This window comes from Melospiza georgiana, chromosome 1, assembly GCF_028018845.1.
Source record: "Melospiza georgiana isolate bMelGeo1 chromosome 1, bMelGeo1.pri, whole genome shotgun sequence".
NCBI classification, from domain to species: domain Eukaryota; kingdom Metazoa; phylum Chordata; class Aves; order Passeriformes; family Passerellidae; genus Melospiza; species Melospiza georgiana.
In genome coordinates this window covers 26,145,506-26,160,141 of record NC_080430.1, presented here as the reverse complement: position 1 = coordinate 26,160,141, position 14,636 = coordinate 26,145,506, and positions in this window count along the sequence as shown.

Sequence of the window (14,636 nt, the reverse complement as noted above, 5' to 3'; positions counted from 1 at the left end):
CACGTGAGTGATGGCAATATTGCTATTAATGTGACAAATTACAAGGCACTAAAACAAATTGTTAATACATGATAGACAATTATATCTGCATTAAAGGTATTCTAAACACATCAACATCGTGCAATTATTTAATCTATTTAATCCATAGGATAAATCTATATCCTATAGGCTGAAGCTAAATTTTAGATAGTAATATCTGTAGCAAGCATAGGAATATCCATAACACTAATGAACCCTTGGTTGTTAGGATGCTTTCTATGCTTTACTCTAAGACAGAAACTTACAAACCAACAGGCTTTATCTGGATTAGAAAACCCAGTTAACAAAATATCAGGGAAAGAAGAAACTTTCCTCCTATGATTTAACGTCTTTTTTTGAGAAACCTTGGTCTGGCTAAATTCTCATTTCTCAAGCAACATCAAGATACTATTACAGCCTGGTTTTAACAGTCTTGATACAAGAAACTCATAATTTCCTACTTGTCTTAAAGACAAATCTTCAAAACCACTCATTTTCTTAACAGGTTCCAGCAAACTGCTGGATCTATTACCACTGTCCTTTGTGCCCCTGGAAGAAAGAAGGAAGAAAGTTTAGTAAAGGCTTTTTGCATTTTTTTCATGCTCCTTTTCTTCTGTCAAAGTGTTATATTATTTGGATTACAGTTAGAAGCTCCATTTGGATTACAGTCATTTTACAAAGCCATTTCTTTTTTAATGGAAACACTCTGAAAAAAAATGTCATAAACTAAAAAGAGAAAGAAATGCATGGAAAAGACATGCTTAGTGTGATCAAAAAGACATGCTTTTGTGATTGTTACAGTAAATGTAGGCTTTACTGGAACTGAAGTAAAGATGTGAGCTATGTCAAGAAGCCCTGGACAATTATTAGAAAATGGAGTTTCATCTAATATTCATTACTGGACATTTAGAAATAACTGTGTTTACCTAACTTCCAAATGGAATCCCTAAAAGGGAAATGAAATCTCAAAAAGTGGTTTCTCATTCCTGACAAAGGTGAGCATTTGCAGCTCCTGTGCTCCTTTTAATGCCCTACAATACCTCCTCTCCTAATTCAGATATTTTCCCCATATTTTTTTTCTCCTGGTGGACTTGTGTTATTTTTTCTGCTTAAAAAAAGCCAACAAATGTAACAAGTGTGGAAGTGAGCATTTGCTGCCCTCTTCCAGAATCCCATGTGCCTCTCTGCAGAAACTCATCTAAAGGAAACCAAGTTGCCTTGAAGTATTATCCCATTCTGATTAATTGCTCATAATTATAGCCCTTTTTTGAGTATTTTTCATACCTCTAGCTTCATCATCCTGGTGATTTTTTTTTTCTGGAAGTCATCACATGTATGTCTAACAGCACAGCAATGGGAAGTGTTTAAATATCTCATGAATGTTAAGATACTCTACATAATCAGAGAGGACACTGGTGGGGTATGTGGATTTCCAGGCTGTGCCTACTCTAGCACTGCACCCACCCTTCCACAAGCTGCACAGTAGGAGCTTGGCCTGATTTACAGCAGAAATTGCATGGAAGTGCCAGAGCAGATCTGCTGGAGCACCACCAGGGCACATCCCGGGCTCCAAAGAGGAATGAGGGCCAAAAGGATGCTGGCCTCCCTTTGGCAGCCCATGTCCTCCCCTTCCCTGCAGCACTGATAGACAAATGGAAAACCTGAGCAGGGGCCAGGCACACCAGAAAACTCTGGGAAGTGTTAAAGCAACTGAAACCAAAGCTTTACATGGGAAGTAGCAGGAAAAGTTAAACTTAATGCTGCCTTCTGCACTGGTTATAGCATAAAGTACAAGAGGTTTGTCTGGGCTGCCAAAGGCTCAGCAGCTACATCCTCCTCTCAGAGCCCTGAAATGCAGCCCTGATGGTGGGACTCAGACAGCCTTTGGCAAACAGGGCTGTGTTCAAAACTCAGAAATGGAACCACCTCTTGCATTTTGGATGGACATGTTTGTCAAAATATGGTTTTATTGTAGCTGCAGAGGAGGCTGAGGCTGTTGCTTAAAACCACATCAAAACCCCATAAAAACACTGAAGAGTGAAAGATATACTTCTGTTTAGAAAAGAGCAGAAGTCACAATCAAATGGACTGTCTTTTCCACATCATTAATATTTACAGTTTTACACCTATAACACCATTCACAGCCAAAACCACTGCTCATCAGACTTCATTAATATTCATAGGTGCAAGCCAAGTAACACAACTCACAACTCACAACTGGTGTCTATTCCCAACACTTCATTAATATTTACAGCTCTATAGGTGATTTAGTCAACTTATATAAGTTCACAGTGGTAAATCAGAATACTAAGGTTAACTTACACTGTGCTCTTTCAGGCTAAGCAGGATCTTAAAATAAAGGCTGGGATATGAATTAATGTTGGTATCTGCAGTAGCTTCTATTCTCGTAGTATACAGCCTTGTAATTTATCTTGTATTGAATAAAGGTTTTTCATGTGCAGCATAAAGACTCCTTGAAAAGTAAAACTGAAGGAAAATTGTCTGTGGCCTGCTATGGCAGCAAGACTTTTACCAGAAATCATTGACATTTTCAATATGAATCCAGGCACACTTAGCAGATGCTACAGACTGGATTGTGTTGGTATAATAGAGGAACAAATTATTTGTGTGGAAAACTAATATTTGATGCAAACTTTAGGATCCTACCAAAGGTCATCCCATGCATCTTTATTTAACAGTCAGATATTTAGTCTAAACCAGCTCTCAGAACTCCTCTTCACTCAGTGGGGATAACCCAATACCTCTGGAGGATGATTCGTGCCCTCTACCCACACACTTTTTTAATCTATGGTCAAAAACTAAAGGGTTTTTTTGCAAGTGCATGAGGAAGCTGTGGGATGTGGGATACAGATTTGGGGGAACCCATAATTTGTGGGAGGCAGAGTTTCCTTATCTACTATATATTTGTAAATATGTATTTTTGGTGTTCTAAAAGTGGCTCACAATTGTCTTACATGAAGATCAATGTGGCAAAAAGCAGAGGTCTTTTTAATAGTTTCAGACTAATAAAGTGAGTAATAGAACTCTATTTCAAATTTCACAGCCTCTACATTGTATGAAAAAAATTCAGTCTGCAGGCAGTCAGGCTTAGGTCATGATCTCCAAAAATTTCACAAAATCACAGCATCTGTTAGGTTGGAAAAGATCTCTGAGATCATTGACTGAACAAGGAGATGCCCTTGTCAACAGACCATGGCACTGAGTGCCACATCCAGACTTTCCTAAACACCTCCAGGGATTGTGACTCCAACACCTCCCTGGGCAGCCCATTCCAGTACCAAATCACCCTTTCTGTGAATCAATTCTTCCCGTTACCCAACCTAAACCTCCCCTGTGCATCTTAAGGCTATGTCCTCTCATCTTGTCACTGGTTGCCTGGGAGAAGAGAGAGACCCTCACCCGGCAACACCCTCCTTTCAGGCAGCTGCAGAGAGTGATCTGGTCACCCTGAGCCTCCTTTTCTCCAGACTAAACAACCCCAGCTTCCTCAGCCACTCCTCACAGAGCTTGTGCTCCAGACCCTTCACCAGCTTGCTCCATGTCCTTGAATTGAGGATTTTCACATCCTTCTTGATTTGACAGGCCCAGATCTGAACACAGCACCCGAGGTGTGGCATCACCAGTGCCAAGAGATGGGGAAGAATCACTTCCCTAGTCTTGCTGGTCACACTATTTCTGATACAGAAAAGTTATATTTCAAATAATTTAAAAGTATTGCTCACACCTTGAAAAGCCTGTAACTTATTGTATTCCTTTTCCTCCCCTTTTCACCTTTTGAAAGACACAGACTTAACTCCCAAACACCTTCATGTAGTTTCAAGATACTTTAAAACAAGCCATGGAGTACAAAAGAAACGTAGCAGGAAAATGTGCTTCATTGTTGGCAGCAGCTGGGAGAAGCTGTTAAAAGAGAAAAATGCAGCTGATGGACCAATGATGTCCCTTGCCTTGCAGGGAGACAAAGATTGGCAGTGCAGCTGGTCCCTTTCACTTCCTACAGTGCTCGTCTCTGACCAAGCCCACTCCCAAGATCTCCCCAAGTGGGATGTGATATATGTTGTCAAATCCTGCAGTAGCATAATGGTGTTTAAGCTACCAGGCACTTTATGGTCTGATGTATTAGCATGCAAAAATTAGCTAATGTACAGAAGCTACCAGTGCTCATCCTTTTATACACTTATGCTTTCAAACTGAGCATGCAGCAGAATCCATTCTCCCACCCACCCTGTCTCTTGGGTGTAGAAAAGAATTTCCTTTTCTAAAAAAGGGAGTTTTGGGGCATTAGTTAATCTTACACTGGGACAGCTATTGTTCCAAGTGCCTAGTATTTAACTGGGGAAACAGAGAAGAAAAATAACAGTAAAGCTTTAAACACAAGTAACAAACAGGGGTTCTCAGCTCAGGACTGGTCTCTATTCACTTCCCTAGAAGGGCTCTGTGGGGTCAGACCTATGACTCAGTGTTGTGGGAGTGCTCCAGCACCCACCTGTGTGGGTAGTGCCTCCCTACCCATGCCTTACATACACAGACACATAAAACCACTTTACTCTTGTAAACCTCAAATAAATGTTCAGAATTATGTGGCTTTGCTCCATAAATTGACATTTACATTCAAAGGAGCTCTAACCATCTGCTGAGGCAACTTTTATCTCTCTCTGAGGAGCTACTTGGCCTGAGAATCTGTCCCCAGCTCTCCTTTGAGTTTTTTTAGCATTTTTGATTTATACTTGGCAGGAATCTTGAAAGGTGGTGGGCCATATTCTAAAGGGTGGAGTAAAAGTGAGGAGAAGGGAGCTTTCTCCTCAAAGGATTGTCTTGACTCTTCCAAGCCAAATACCAGCAGCTACAGGTGTCAATGAAATTAGGAAATGTACAAAGGAATTAGTGGAGAACAATGAACATTTCTGGCTACACCTGCCAAATGGCTCTGCCCACAGGCAGCAAGCAGCACTAGAGACAAACAGGATCAATTATTGAAAAATAATTCTAATCTGAAAGCAAACAAGTTGCACAAAAAGAGTCACATTCCTTGGTATGACAAGAGGATGTGTCCGGGTTGTAATGCTTAATTCTAACTCAGTTCTGGGCGCTGAGAGAATTGCATCTGTTAAACAGGCATCAGGAGCACCCATGCAGTCCTGTGTTCTTAGCTCCCACCTCACATCTCTACTCGGTCCATTGTGGTCTCCTTCTTGTATTGCTCAGGCTGGACATGATGTGGAGAGAGACACGTGGGAGCAAAGCCTTGGTGTTGTGCTGCAGCTGTGGAGCAAGTCTTGGAATGGGAGACCCCTGCTCCAAACCCTCCTTTGGAATGCCCTGATCCTCAGCTTGAGCTTTGTGCTGCTTTTCCTCTGTCCATCATGAGAAGTTACACGCTTGGGGCAGGCTGTGACAGGAGAGCAGAGGTTTGAGAGGTGTGTCACTGGCACAATGGCTCTGCGACCTGAGCACAACCCTCCCAAGGAGGCCAGGATCTCCTGCAGAGTTACCCCATTTTGCCTTTCATCTTGCATGATAAATGGCATGTAAGGTTTTGCAAACCACCTGTCAGAAAGTAAAGCAAGAGTCTCTGTGAGTTTAAGGCTGAAGATGAGAGTGGCTGAGAATGTACTGTCAGCTAGAAAGGCACAGTACTGGATGAGGGAATCAGCCTGTCACCATTCTCTGTGGCCAGAGGAGAACTGGCCAACCTTGGAGAGCTCCTCCCACTCCAAGTACAGGGAAGGTGAGCAGGGAACTGCTCATAATAAATAATTTTGAAGTATTTAATGATCTAGAGAGACATTTCCTTGGAGGATGATTTATGCTCTGCTATCTCTGCTGTTTACTTCCAAATGGTGTCTTAATTGCTTTTCTCCTACTTGTCCCTCAATTAAAGCCTCTCTTCACTTTTGCCTTCATTTTCAGTACCTCACTTAATTTTCCTTATTTACTTTTTAATTATGATCTGGCACTTTTTGCCTTCTGTAAGCTCATTGCATTGAGAACTCTGTACTTCACTACTGTTTCTTGGGAGCAGGAAAATGAAATTTGTTTGCTCCAGAAAAAATTAATTTGACTCCTTCTTTTGTTTCCTCTCTGCTAATGAAGCCAATGAGGTTTAAACCCCTGGCTGCATAAAACTGTTATCTGGGATCAGATACCCCCTCTTCTGTAATTTTTCGCAATGCAGGTACAGTAAAATTAATTCTCATCTGCTAATAGTGTTTTCTGTATGATAAGTCAATATCTGCAATAATAATTTTTAGGATTTAAGCAGTAGCAGTAGTATTTTCTAGTTTGTCATAGATTTACAATTTTTCCAGTTTCTTTTCTGCAGCTGTCCCCTTGGCTATGTGCAGCAGATGTACATGTATCTCTAGAATAAAAAAATGACACAAACATGTAATATATTTATGCTCACTGAAAAACCAACCATGTAGAAAAAAGGAGTAATGCACTCATTAGCATGGCTTTTAAGCAGGTGCAATTTATTTGTGTCCTCATGGTCTGCACCATTAATTTGCTGTGATTTTTTCAAGTAGCCCTCTATTTCTATCTGTTATCCATATCATCAGTTTGTGAGTAGGCATGTGATGCCTGTTGCCTCGTTTCCAATTATGTTTAAAATATCATCACGCAGAGAATACTAGGTTTTGGGTTTCCAAGGGGCAGACCCTAGCCCGTCACTGTGAATGGATTGCCCCAGAGCAACTCCCTCTCCTCCTTCCACACTGTAAACCCAGCCTCTGGCACACTGAGGAGAATGCTTCCCATTCCTTCAGCAGGGAGGAATGGTTTCAGTGGCCCGGAGTGTTCCGTACCTGAGGTGTGGGGAAGCACACAGCCACCCAGTCACTCTCCTGGGGCATTTCATTCTTCAGCAGACAGTTGATCACAACACAGAAGTGGAGAGCAACCTCCCAGGAGACCAGCTAAGTACTGAATAATTAAGTCTATGTTTAAATGTCTGTGTTGACAGTACACCCCTTCCTCACCAGCTACTGATACTACTGAAGTCCAAGACCATGCACAGCTCAAAGAAGAGTGGACAGGAAGATTTGAATTTTATGGAATTGAAGGAAAATATCCTTACTCATTCAAAGTGTTAATAGCATCTCATAAGTTAAGGCATATCAGGGACATCCCAAATAAATTATTTATCCTTGATGCCAACCAAGAGTCTCATGTTTCTAAAAGTAGAGGCAGTTATTAGTGTTCAGACACATGATGAAAATCATTACCTTTAATGTTTGAATTCTGTGATGTACTTGGTGTATTTTTAGGATTGAAACCAAGTAATTTCAATCCTAGAAATACATTTTACACATTGGTCTTACCAGTTACTTAATACCTCTCAAAATCCCCAGGATATATTTGTGTGAGTACTAAGGTGCAGGTTTGTGGTATAGTTTCACTTGGCCATAATGGAACAGTAAAAATATAAGGCACTAATAGCTTTATGAATATTTATGGTAAAGTCATGTAGCTATTATTGATAACATATTATCCTATTTTGTGGGTGCTTTAATGGCTTAGTACTTTATTCAACAAGCAGTTGAAACTCCTGGGTGTTTCACAAATATTTGCATGGATACCTCCCTGCCTTCCAGAACCATAATTAGACCCAGGCCCCAGTCTAGGTTTGTCTCTAAAAAAGACATCTATTTGGAAAGTAAAAACACACAACTGGGATATATCACTGAGAAGTTCTATTTAAAATGCATTAAATACTAAGTAGTGAATACTAGGCAAAAAGCCTGCTAGTAAGAACTTGGTGAACCACCTGAAATCAGACTCAGTCCACCAAAAAAAAAATCACAAGGAATAAAACAATTCTTCAAGTTATTAATTTGAAAAGAAAAATTTAATCAGTCTGTGTCCTGATGAGCATGCAAGTCATTCGCACACTGCCTGGCAACTGATTTAACTACAAAGAATGTGCCAGACACACTCTGCTGAATCCCATTGCATCCTCAAATCTGGTCACAGTCATTTCAATCAGACCAGCACCACTTTGTTTATAATTTTCATATGCACATTGAAGTGTGATTATGGGGGTAATAGAAAGAGTTTTGAAAGGTACAATAAAGGTGTTCACAAAGCTGATCTCCAGCTTTAATGAATGTGTTAGGATGTCTGCTGGGATTGGTGATTTTCAGAGATTATAAATTAGTTTCAATTAAATAAAAATGCTCTCTGCTAAGATATGCTGAATCCAGGAATAATTGGTTATAAAAATGCAGTTATTCCAGAAAGAATAATTTAGGAAATCCACTCCAATTAAGAACTTCTGTTGCTTGCCAACAGTGAGAAAAAGAACAAAAAAAGGTTTGTTTCTTAGCAAGATTTCCAGCCAAAGTGCTGATTTCTCATCCAAACTATGACGTTGGCAAGTACAATAAAACCTTTCCAGTAGATGGATGGTATATATACCCTTTCTCAGAGAATAAGAATGTAATGTTAGTCACCATATTTCAAAAATATATATAATTCTCCAATCTACAGAATCTTGTGAATTATCTTCTTTTGCAACTTTATGCATTTCTTTAGGTCTGTCCTCTATATTTAATAGTCAGCTTCCTGTTGTGATACATTAGAAGGAACTGTTGGATCATTGTATTGCTCCAGAGCAGATAAAATTACTTTGGTTTATGGAAAGCTGCATATGATTCATCTGGTAAAACAGATGATCAACTGGGAAAATAAATAAAATAGAATAAAATATATCCTTAGACTGAACCATGTATTACTGTTCTTTGCTCTTACTGAAACATAGCACAAAGGCAAAATAAAAGCTCAAGGATTTGGAAGAAAAAGTACAGCCAACAAGTGAAAAAAATCTTTGCCCTAAGGAGCTAATAATCTTGGCCTTGTTTTCCAATGCCATGTCCCAAACTGGGAAAAACAGAGGGAGATAGTAAGGGCACAAGAAATAATCTTTGAACAGAAGAACTCAGCTTCATGATAAATATGTTTTAACTCTGAGAGCAGGTTTGCAGCATGGACTTATAATTTTCCTTGTTTTCATTTTACCACCCCAGTCCCTGACACCAACACTGGCATACATTTTCTAGGGACTAACTTCAGATGATCCCATGGCATGCTATTTAAAGCAAAAGATGGCAAATATTTCCAAACTCATCCTTGTAAGTACTGTGAGCATAAAATCACTAATTCTGAATGAGTCTCCCTCTCAAGATTGAGAGCAGATCCTCATCAGTAAAAATTCCTGGATGGGCCCTAAAATGACTCACCAACACATGAACTAGTGGCTTTGTGAGAAGAAATTGTCTCCAGATCTAATTTGGTTTACTCCTTTCAGAGATGCAGGCCTGCAGTGACAGGAACAGTGGCTGCACTTCAGAAAACAACTGGAGGTAAGGGAAGCAGGCCCTAGGAAGGTTTTAGGAACCAAAACAAGAAATGGACTACTTGTGGAGTCAGGATGTGCAGCAAACACTGCAATCATCACAACTAAAACCTCTTCCCTAAAGTGGCCTTTCTTCTGAGCTTCCTGGCTCCTTCTATAGTTGGGCAATTAGAGCTGCTTTCAAGAAATTTCAGCATCAGGTGAGAAAATGTTATTTGCCTTGTAACTTGTTTCTGGCTGAAGGAGAAAAGATTGCCATGACAGAATATGAATAAAGAGTGTCAAAGTACCAACTAAAAAAACTAGTCCTGACAGAACCATCTCTGGAGAGGGAGGATGTTGGGGATGAGGTGGGGATATAACTGCAATTGCTCTGGTAAAATCTGTGTCAGGAAAAGAAGTGGATGACTGCAGAAGGCTGATCAATCACTTCATTCTATTATATCATCCTGTATTATACTATACTTATGAAGAAGCTCGTAACCCTTACAGACAGTTTGATACAGCTTTGACCTAATTGGTCAATCCATCCAAACACTACCCAGTGTCTCATTAAGAAATCACCCTTTGGTAAACAAATTTCCATAGCACATTCCACATGTGCACAACAACAGGTGCAGCAAGTGGAGATTAGAATTGTTTCTCATTCTTTTCTCTGATCTTCTCACAGCCTTCACCAGGACAATGCCTGGGGAAGTCATCTGCTGCTCTCTGTGGCCAGAGAGCTGCAGCCACAGTCTAGCTAATGGTGAGGGGGTGTGAAGCATCCTAGAAGTCTCCGGTCCCTTTCTCAGTGTTGTGCCCAGGGGCTTGGATAATCCTGTTGCAGATAACTTTGATCCTTGGAGTACTGAAGATGTGGGAAGAAGACTAACATGGCTGACTTGCACACTGTCATTTACAAGAAGCAACATATCTTCACAATACGTTTTCCATTGCACTTGAATGTCTTCACATCCCTTTTTAAGGATACACAGAACCCTCAGTATTCCCGTAATTGCTATATTCTGTGCCATAAAAACTGTTCTGAAAGAAGATATATCCAGTAAGCACAAGCATGAGGAAGCTTTTGTTGTTCATTTGTCCACTGGGGAGAAAGAAATTGTGCTTGGAGAATTGCAGCAAGTTAATTTCAGTGAGGTTTCTAAAAGTGTTTTTTTTCTTATATTATGAAAAGTGGTTTCACAATATGGGAGGTCAGAGCAGACTCTTGTCTTTCACTGCCGTAGCTGAGGACTTTGCTTACTCATTTTGGAGGCAATATTACTAAATTGAGGCAAAAGTGTTTTGGTTTTTAGCTTTCAAAAGGTAATTTTTGCACTTTTGCTATCAAAACATTATGATGCTAAGTGATATGGCTCCTCTAAAGAAAAACCACTACTGATCTGCTTGACAAAGAAAGCAGAAGCACCAAGATTTCTGGGAAGGAATTTTTAATTTAATTTTGCGAACTCATACTGAGACACAAATTAACTTCATTTTTACAAAATGAATGCAAGTTTGTCAACTGAAATTTTCAAAGCCTTTGGTTTTTTTAGTTTAAATGGCATAGATTTTAGAACAGAGAAACCATTTTCACTACTTTGGTGCTAGAATATACCCATATGATAAAATTTGTTAAACTAATATATAGAAAGAAAGAAAAACCGGGTAATTAATTTATGTCTATTCACCCTTGCAGAAATGTCACCTTAACTGGAACATTTACTTCAGCTTTCTGAAGAGAGAATAAAATATTTAAACTTGCTCTAAATATATAAATTGGATCAACTAGTTCCATTAAACAACAAATTGAATTGAAACTATGAGGATTACAGCTGTACTTGGGATAGAGAATTAAAAAGTAATTTCACAAGACAAATGGGCTTGAGTAAGTGCTTCCTTCAAAGAATTATTTTAAGCATTTCTGGAGAGGTTTTTTGGCATTATATCTCTATTCTGAGAGGAAGGATTGTGCCCTAAATAGTGTGTCTTCAGGACTGTGCAATGAAGCGCTAAATGGTAGAGAACCAGCAATGCTTTTGTTCACTTTAATGTAAAAAGCTTAAAGAAGCGTTTAAGCAGTTTGAAAGACAGAAATCTGCCATACTGCAAAATGTTGAACGTGTTCCCCCACAGCTAAAGTGTTGTGAAACCTTTAATAAAATGGACATTTTCACTGTGACAGCCACCGATGCGGTAATGTGCAAGTAGCTCACCCGTCTCTGGAGATACACTTTGTGCAAAGAGGAACTAGATGGAAATAGTTTAAAAAGTGCAGCAGTAAGAAGCTCAAATTCAATTGTGAGCTCTGCAATTACAATGTCTTGCATCAGCTGTTTACTGGTTCACCGTGCTTGGTTGTCTCTAGGCTAGCGAAGGGTACTTTGTACAGGGTTAATTTTTCATTTTTTGCTGTTGATATATGGGTCTAGATCCTCAAGGAAACTTCACTGCTGACCTCATTTTAGGTGCCTCAATTAGACCACCAGTGTGCATCCCACTGAACCAAGCTTGGACACCTTCTCAACTCCATTAGGGATGTGGAGATACAGATCCCCAAGGGAATGAATCTGATTCTCAGTGGCTAAGCAACAGCTGAAGTGAAAAAGCACCAGAAGGGTTTCAATGTGGAGTGGAACAGAGTGCCTGCTGATGCCATTTTTGGGTTTACCTAAAACAGAGGCCAAAGTGGAAAGAATAAAAGTGGATATATTTAAGGAAGGGCTTTCAGGTACATGAAGGGCAGACAAAGCTTCCACAAGGAGCTACATCCAAAATGGATGATGGTCATGAGTTTTTCAGACAGATACGAGTTCAGTCCACTTACATATCAAGGGTTAATCCTCCAATTACAGCTTCAGTAATGAAGTCATATACCCCAGTTTGCTCATACCCATTGACTTTTGTTGATACATTTTGAGTCCTGAGGCAGTTGGGTGTTCAGGCCTAGAGGGATGGTTTAGTCTGACCAAAATGTGAAGAGAGTTAACTGACACTCTATATGGAATTTGAATCATATTCTAATGCAGTACAGGATTTGAAAAGTATAAAAGCTAAAATCCTAAGGCATCACTGGCACCTCCTTTTTGAAGACAGGCTGATGTGGGGTCCCAGCAGCATGGGGCTCATGAGATACATCTGTACTGCTCTGAGACACCTCCCAAGTCTGACAGACATTCTCATGGACATTCTTGATGAGGTAGCTGAGATGACTTCCCATTTAAGGTGCTGACTTCTCGTTGTCACAAACCTGTGCCTGCTGAGCAGAGCAAGGAGCGTACAAGGTACTTCAGCCACAGCTGTGACTTCTCTAGGAAGATGGAGGCCAGGTCCTACATAACTGAATCTTGGAGAGGTTATGTTCTGTGTTGGAGCCAGTCCTTTGTCTAGAATAATTTTCTAGAATCATTTCAATTGTCACAACTCACTACTCTTGAGATATTCCCAGAGACAACAACCTTAATAAAGGTTTTTTTAATCTATGGAAGACCTTCATTGCATAGACCTTATTTAGAGAAGTCAGTCTCTGCAGAGAGGCATTTACTTTTAGTTTATATTAGGGTATGCTATTTATGTGCAGTTTATTTCCCCCTCAAATACACTTGCAAACATAATGGCAACTGGCATACCTAATACACGTCATCTAAGTCCCCTAAAATGTAGAGAGTGTATTACATGATGGGAAAAAGTAGGAATCTCTTTGCTTTATTCATAATACCAGACACTATGTGTTGAGCAATACCTATTTTAAATTACTATTGTACTTTATTACAAGAAATGAATGGTTTAATACATTTTAATATATGGTTTTAAAACCAATTGATAGAATGTATAAAATCTTTTTGGATGAAAAAATGTATCTTGTACTAAGAGAGAAAGTGCTGAAAATTATGCCAGGATGTTATGGTAGCATTTTTGTCTATTCCAGAATGATAGTGTGGATGTTGAGCACCAGGCTGTGCAGTTACAGTCTGCAGGCAAGATAAAACCTGCTTCAGAATGAAAAGCCATTCACAGATCTAATTTCTAGACTTACTCTGAAGGACTACTTGAAAACCCTCTCAGAAAAGATGATTTGTCTTTGGCAGGCCTGAAGGCACAGAACCTTACTGATATGCCACCAGGAATGGACCATTCTCAGGGAAGCCAGTGATATTTGGGAAGAGGCTGCCCAGGGCAGGGCAGTGAGGTGACCACCCTGTGGCTCGTGGGAAGCAATCCTTTGGGAAGCACAAGGAGGAGATGCCAAGGAGGAGAATGCAAGGGAGGAGAATGTCCCAGGATAGCAAGCTGCCTCTGCAGCTGGGGCTGTCTGTGACCCTGGATGCAGAAAGGCAGGCAGGACTCAGTTTTCCCGGTGATGTAGGGTGGTTTGTACTTTCATCCCCAATGACTTTTTTCCTGTAAAATTCACTTAAATGCAGATAGCACTTCTCCCTAGTGCTATGTCTTAGACCTTGTCTTCAAAACATGCCATTACTTCTGCAAAATTTTAAGATGAGAATAACTGAGATGGATGAGAGTCTCAATAAACTGGGGCATGATATTGTGCAGGGATACCTGCGTGTATCTGTTCTGCATCAGGCTGATGGTGATCACTGGTGTAGGATTCTTTCTGGCAATTATTGAAAAAGGCTCAGCTAACAACACTGCAATAAAATAGCTGCTTTAATTAAGTAGAATAAAAGACGGAATACAGGTAACAAGCAAATACAACGTTTTGGATCCCAGGGATCCTGCTCTTGTGCAGCATAGGACAGACCCTGGCTGCTTTTTCCCATGGCACATTGCATAGATCACATTCACAGAGCCAGTCCTTCTTCCTCCCACACAAGGGACCTTTTATTGTTTGTAACAAACAAAACCTTCTCCTGACAGGTGTCTTCCATAACACCCACCAAAGTGGAGCACTGGATGTTCCAGCAAAAATTCCTTATGCCATCTACAAAGGCTGACTAACATATGGGCTTCTCAAACCTTAAGTTCAAGGTTCAATAGAGCCAATATCACTTTCCCAAGGTCACTCATTCCTTCAGTACAATGTCTTCCACAATGGTCCTAATGCAGTATCACAACCTCTACCAGAGGAATACCTAGACAAAAAAGAAAAAAAAACCCTAACTTTTAATGTAATTAAACATTGTTTTCACATATAATAAGTCATAGAAAAAACATCAATTTATGTCACACAGGTTCCTCTAAGTGATAGGTGAGAAGGATCTAATTGTCCCAGAGCTTAAGCCTGCAGCATGTCAGAGAT